Here is a 6,951-nt window from a genome sequence, read left to right as displayed (position 1 = left end):
CCCCACTCTTTGCTTCCAGCTGCCCAGAGCTTATTTATTGCTGTTTAATCTCTCCAAATTGCTCTGGAGAGGGTGACAAGGAGCTGCTGCTGCCGGGGTGGCCCCGGGGCCCTCCCCAGGGCACAGCTATCTGCTCCCTGCACCTTCCACGCCTGTTTCCTGTTGTGTTGCCGGCTAAGAGAAAGCAACAGCCCCCAAACCGTCGCGTTCCTCAAGCCATCACCCTGCCGGCTGCACACTCCTGGGCTCAAATTTAGGAAATAGCAGCGTTACGTTTGCCTGTGTAACCTTCACTCGGCCCGCTCGGGCTGTCCAGCCGCTAATTCCAGGCTCACAAATGAGGGGGTTTGGTGGCAGCCCCGGCGCAGGCAGGGCTGGCGCTGTCCCAGGGCGCAGGGGGACACGGGGACCCCTGTGTCCTCTCCTGGCCAAGCTGCAAGGAGCTTGAGGGGCAGAAGTTTGTCGCTTGAAGTGTTTCTGCTTTTCCCCTCTCTGAGCAATTCTGCTGAGATCCAGGAGGGTTTGCTGAGCGATACGGGGTGAAAGGTGAAGGTTGAGCGTCTCTGCTCCTAAATCCAACCCCGATGCCACCAGGGTCCCCCCAGACCCCTCCCCACCACCTCCCGTGCTGCCCGGGGCTCCCTGGTGCCTCCTCCCTCCCCTCTCGGGAGCTGTGCCCGGGGCACCTGGGGACGGCTTTATTCCACCTTTCCTCTCTCCCGGTTTTATTCCACCTTTCCTCACTCCCGGTTTTATTCCACCTTTCCTCACTCCCGGTTTTATTCCACCTTCCCTCTCTCCCGGTTTTATTCCACCTTCCCTCTCTCACCGTTCCTTTTCCCCGGTTTTATTCCACCGTTCCTTCTCCCTGGCTTTATTCCACCTTTCCTCACTCCCGGTTTTATTCCACCTTCCCTCTCTCCCGGCTTTATTCCACCTTCCCTCTCTCCCAGCTTTATTCCACCTTTCCTCTCTCCCGGTTTTATTCCACCTTTCCTCTCTCCCGGTTTTATTCCACCGTTCCTTTTCCCCGGTTTTATTCCACCGTTCCTTCTCCCTGGCTTTATTCCACCTTTCCTCTCTCCCGGCTTTATTCCACCTTCCCTCTCTCCCGGCTTTATTCCACCTTCCCTCACTCCCGGCTTTATTCCACCTTCCCTCTCTCCCGGCTTTATTCCACCTTCCCTCTCTCCCGGTTTTATTCCACCTTTCCTCGCCCCGGCTCTGCGGCTCTGCCTGGCGCTGCCTCTCCCTCCCGCTGCAGCCCAGCCCGGGAGCAGAGCCCGGGGACCCGGACACGTCCTGGAGCTCCTGGCCCGTCCCCAGGAGCTCCCGCAGCCTCCCAGCCCGGAGGAACTGCCTGGGGAGCAGCCGGAGCTCCGCGGTTTTGCCGGAAAAATCTCTCGGCAGAGAGGAAGAGAGAGCTGCAATTCCCTGGGGCCAGGAGCGATTTATCCCACCGCACTCCTGCCCTGCCCGAGCATCCCCGGGCTCCCTCATCCTCCCCGTGCTTCCAGGAGCAGCACCCTGCGAGCTCCCGGCGCTCCTGGCGCGCTCTCCCTGCGCGGATGGGAGGCTCAGGACACCTGGCTCAGGAGCCAACTTGCCTGGGAGTGATTTGGAGGCAGCAAATCCGTGTTTAGCCGGGCTGATCCACCCTGCCCCTCCCGGGAGGCCGCAGAGGGAGCAGGGCAGGGAGCTGCGCCCCAGGTGACGCCGTGGGGTGGTGGCACCGCCCGGGGGTTCCAGCTGCAGCTCATTTGTGCAGTGGGTGCCCGCAGGAGCCAAGCTTTGCTGGCACAGAAGGACAAACGGATCGCAGGGAGCTCAGAGCCTGGCCGGGAGGGTTTGTTCAGCCAGCCCCAGTGGGAATTCGCCCGTTTTTCTCCGTTCTCGCACCCATCCGGGCTGTGACCACGGGGGTTTACTCCAGATCACACCCAGACCTTGCGCTCGTGGTGGCAAAGGGACGTCAATCCCCCTGCCAGTCCTGGGGCCTTTCCCATCCCTCTCCCTGCCTGGGAGGTGCTGCCCCATCCCCTTCACCCCCTCGCTGCGGTGCAGCGGGACCGGGGCAGGGCCGCGGGGGTGAGTGGGGTCTGCAGGGCAAGGTCGGGGAGCCCGGAGAGCGCAGAGGGGCGAGCAAAGCTCCCGGAGCCAGGAGCAGCGCAGGGAATGGATCCCACGGCAAAGGGCAGGGAGCGGTGCAGGAACAGCGCGGAGCTTCCCCTGCGCCCCCGTGCCAGCCCCTGCCCTCCCCTGCTGCGGCAGTGTCCCTGTCCTGTGGCACTGGGACTGGCAGTGTCCGTGCCCTGTGGCACTGGGACTGGCAGTGTCCCTGCCCTGTGGCACTGGGACTGGCAGTGTCCGTGCCCTGTGGCACTGGGACTGGCAGTGTCCCTGTCCTGTGGCACTGGGACTGGCAGTGTCGCTGCCCTGTGTCACTGGGACTGGCAGTGTCCCTGCTCTGTGGCACTGGGACTGGCAGTGTCCCTGCTCTCTGGCACTGGGACTGGCAGTGTCCCTGCCCTGTGTCACTGGGACTGGCAGTGTCCCTGCTCTGTGGCACTGGGACTGGCAGTGTCCCTGCTCTGTGGCACTGGGACTGGCAGTGTCCCTGTCCTGTGTCACTGGGACTGGCAGTGTCCGTGCCCTGTGGCACTGGGACTGGCAGTGTCCCTGCCCTGTGTCACTGGGACTGGCAGTGTCCCTGCCCTGTGGCACTGGGACTGGCAGTGTCCCTGCCCTGTGGCACTGGGACTGGCAGTGTCCCTGCCCTGTGGCACTGGGACTGGCAGTGTCCCTGTCCTGTGTCACTGGGACTGGCAGTGTCCCTGCCCTGCCCTGTGGCACTGGGACTGGCAGTGTCCCTGCCCTGTGGCACTGGGACTGGCAGTGTCCCTGCCCTGTGTCACTGGGACTGGCAGTGTCCCTGTCCTGTGGCACTGGGACTGGCAGTGTCCCTGTCCTGTGTCACTGGGACTGGCAGTGTCCCTGCCCTGTGTCACTGGGACTGGCAGTGTCCCTGTCCTGTGTCACTGGGACTGGCAGTGTCCCTGCTGTGTGTCACTGGGACTGGCAGTGTCCCTGTCCTGTGTCACTGGGACTGGCAGTGTCCCTGTCCTGTGTCACTGGGACTGGCAGTGTCCCTGTCCTGTGTCACTGGGGCTGGCAGTGTCCCTGCCCTGTGTCACTGGGACTGGCAGTGTCCCTGCTCTGTGTCACTGGGACTGGCAGTGTCCCTGCCCTGTGTCACTGGGACTGGCAGTGTCCCTGCCCTGTCCTGTGTCACTGGGACTGGCAGTGTCCCTGCCCTGTCCTGTGGCACTGGGACTGGCAGTGTCCCTGCTCTGTGTCACTGGGACTGGCAGTGTCCCTGTCCTTGTCCTGTGTCACTGGGACTGGCAGTGTCCCTGCCCTGTGTCACTGGGACTGGCAGTGTCCCTGCCCTGTGGCACTGGGACTGGCAGTGTCCCTGCCCTGTGGCACTGGGACTGGCAGTGTCCCTGCCCTGTGGCACTGGGACTGGCAGTGTCCCTGTCCTGTGTCACTGGGACTGGCAGTGTCCCTGCCCTGTGTCACTGGGACTGGCAGTGTCCGTGCCCTGTGTCACTGGGGCAGTGTCCCTGCTCTGTGGCACTGGGACTGGCAGTGTCCCTGTCCTGTGGCACTGGGACTGGCAGTGTCCCTGCCCTGTGTCACTGGGACTGGCAGTGTCCGTGCCCTGTGTCACTGGGGCAGTGTCCCTGCTCTGTGGCACTGGGACTGGCAGTGTCCCTGTCCTGTGGCACTGGGACTGGCAGTGTCCCTGCTGTGTGTCACTGGGACTGGCAGTGTCCCTGTCCTGTGTCACTGGGACTGGCAGTGTCCCTGCTCTGTGGCACTGGGACTGGCAGTGTCCCTGTCCTGTGGCACTGGGACTGGCAGTGTCCCTGCTCTCTGGCACTGGGACTGGCAGTGTCCCTGCCCTGTGGCACTGGGACTGGCAGTGTCCCTGCTCTGTGGCACTGGGACTGGCAGTGTCCCTGCTCTGTGGCACTGGGACTGGCAGTGTCCCTGTCCTGTGTCACTGGGACTGGCAGTGTCCCTGCCCTGTGGCACTGGGACTGGCACGCTCTGGGCACCAAATCCACCAAACTCCTCCGTCTCTGCCCGCACCCTGCTCCAGCCCCAGCAGCTCCCAGGCTGCCTCCACCCCATCCTCAGCCCCTTCCTGAGGGGGGCTGCTTTTAAATTTGAAATCTAGAAAAAGTTTTGTGTTTTTCTTTTTTTTTTTTAATTAAGAAAAAAAAATTCAAACCCACAACTTCCTGAGGCTCTAGGGCTAAACCCGGCTGATTTGGGGCTGGATCTACGGCAGGACAAGAGCAGGATGATGCTGTGCGTCCTGGCTGCTCATCCTGGGGAGTGATGGGGCCAGCAGGCCACATATTTATATTTATATTTATATTTATATTTATATTTATATTTATATTTATATTTATATTTATATTTATATTTATGTTTATATTTATATTTTTAAATTTATATTTATAGAAAAATATATTTGATCTAGAGAGGTAGAGATACATGGAGGGAAGAGCTGTGCCTGTGGCTGCGTCACGGCCTGTGGCTGCAGCAGAGAAGCCCCGGAGGTGCCACCACGGCAGTGTCACACCCACCCAGTGCCCGTCCGCGTGGGCACCTGTCCACGTGCCACCTTCCAGCTGGGACCAGAGGTGATGGGAGCGCTGGAAGGAGCATTTCATTTCCCCAGGGACGAAGGGCTGGGGCTTTGGGGGCGTCCCACCCACGTTGTGTCACGGGTGATGCGTTTATAGGAGGGCGTCCCTGGGGTTGTCGCATCTCCTGCGGGCCGGCAGCCCTGCAGAGCCGGTCACTGCAGAGCCGGTCACTGCAGAGCCGGTCACTGCAGAGCCGGTCACTGCAGAGCTGGTCACTGCAGAGCCGTCACTGCAGAGCCGTCACTGCAGAGCTGGTCACTGCGGAGCCGGTCACTGCAGAGCCGGTCACTGCAGAGCCGGTCACTGCGGAGCCGGTCACTGCAGAGCCGTCACTGCAGAGCCGTCACTGCAGAGCCGGTCACTGCAGAGCCATCACTGCAGAGCCGGTCACTGCGGAGCCGGTCACTGCAGAGCCGTCACTGCAGAGCCGTCACTGCAGAGCCGTCACTGCAGAGCCGGTCACTGCAGAGCCGGTCACTGCAGAGCCGGTCACTGCAGAGCCATCACTGCAGAGCCGGTCACTGCAGAGCCGGTCACTGCAGAGCCGTCACTGCAGAGCCGGTCACTGCAGAGCCGGTCACTGCAGAGCCGTCACTGCAGAGCCGTCACTGCAGAGCCGGTCACTGCAGAGCTGGTCACTGCAGAGCTGGTCACTGCAGAGCTGGTCACTGCGGAGCCGGTCACTGCAGAGCCATCACTGCAGAGCCGGTCACTGCAGAGCCATCACTGCAGAGCCGTCACTGCAGAGCCGTCACTGCAGAGCCGTCACTGCAGAGCCGGTCACTGCAGAGCCGGTCACTGCAGAGCCGGTCACTGCAGAGCCATCACTGCAGAGCCGGTCACTGCAGAGCCGGTCACTGCAGAGCCGTCACTGCAGAGCCGGTCACTGCAGAGCCGGTCACTGCAGAGCCGTCACTGCGGAGCTGGTCACTGCAGAGCTGGTCACTGCAGAGCCGGTCACTGCAGAGCCGGTCACTGCTGCTGCGGAGCCGGGCGGGAAGGGTCCAGACACGGGCGTGTCCTGGATCGGGCCGGTGCAGGGCAGAGGGGATCGCTGCACTGCTGCACTCCAGTGCAGGGCCAGAGGGGATCGCTGCACTGCTGCGTTACAGCCCCAGGGCCAGAGGGGATCGCTGCACTGCTGCATTCCAGTGCAGGGCCAGAGGGGATCGCTGCATTGCTGCGTTCCAGTGCAGGGCCAGAGGGGATCGCTGCATTGCTGCATTCCAGCGCAGGGCAGAGGGGATCGCTGCACTGCTGCATTCCAGTGCAGGGGCAGAGGGGATCGCTGCACTGCTGCATTCCAGTGCAGAGCAGAGGGGATCGCTGCACTGCTGCACTCCAGTGCAGGGCCAGAGGGGATCGCTGCACTGCTGCATTCCAGTGCAGGGCAGAAGGGATCGCTGCATTGCTGCGTTACAGCCCCAGGGCCAGAGGGGATCGCTGCACTGCTGCGTTACAGCCCCAGGGGCAGAGGGGATCGCTGCACTGCTGCATTCCAGTGCAGAGCAGAGGGGATCGCTGCACTGCTGCACTCCAGTGCAGAGCAGAGGGGATCGCTGCATTGCTGCATTCCAGTGCAGGGCCAGAGGGGATCGCTGCATTGCTGTGTTACAGCCCCAGGGCCAGAGGGGATCGCTGCATTGCTGCATTCCAGTGCAGGGCCAGAGGGGATCGCTGCATTGCTGCATTCCAGTGCAGGGCAGAGGGGATCGCTGCACTGCTGCACTCCAGTGCAGGGCCAGAGGGGATCGCTGCACTGCTGCATTCCAGTGCAGGGCAGAGGGGATCGCTGCATTGCTGCATTCCAGTGCAGGGCCAGAGGGGATCGCTGCACTGCTGCATTCCAGCACAGGGCCAGAGGGGATCGCTGCACTGCTGCATTCCAGTGCAGGGCCAGAGGGGATCGCTGCATTACTGTGTTCCCCCAGCGCATCCCGCAGCCCCGCTCCGCTCCGCTGCAGTTCCCCGGATCCCCGCGCACCTTGGAGCGCCCCAGCTGGGTCCGCGCGTCCCCGAGCCCCTGAAAAGCGTCTCTGTGCCTTTGTTGGAGGATGTGAAAGCGGCTTTTTTCACTCCTTGACATCTGCGACTCGCCGGAGTCCGGCGGCTGCGGGAGGGAAAATTAATCCTTTGTCGCTCCTCCGCCGTTTCTTTGCCGGCTTTGGGATGGAAGAAAATCAGCTCGTTTTTCTTCCTGCCCTTCCTGTGTACCCTGGGGGCTCTT

Source organism: Hirundo rustica, chromosome 25 (genome assembly GCF_015227805.2).
Source record: "Hirundo rustica isolate bHirRus1 chromosome 25, bHirRus1.pri.v3, whole genome shotgun sequence".
Classification (NCBI taxonomy): domain Eukaryota; kingdom Metazoa; phylum Chordata; class Aves; order Passeriformes; family Hirundinidae; genus Hirundo; species Hirundo rustica.
This window is presented reverse-complemented; position numbering follows the sequence as displayed.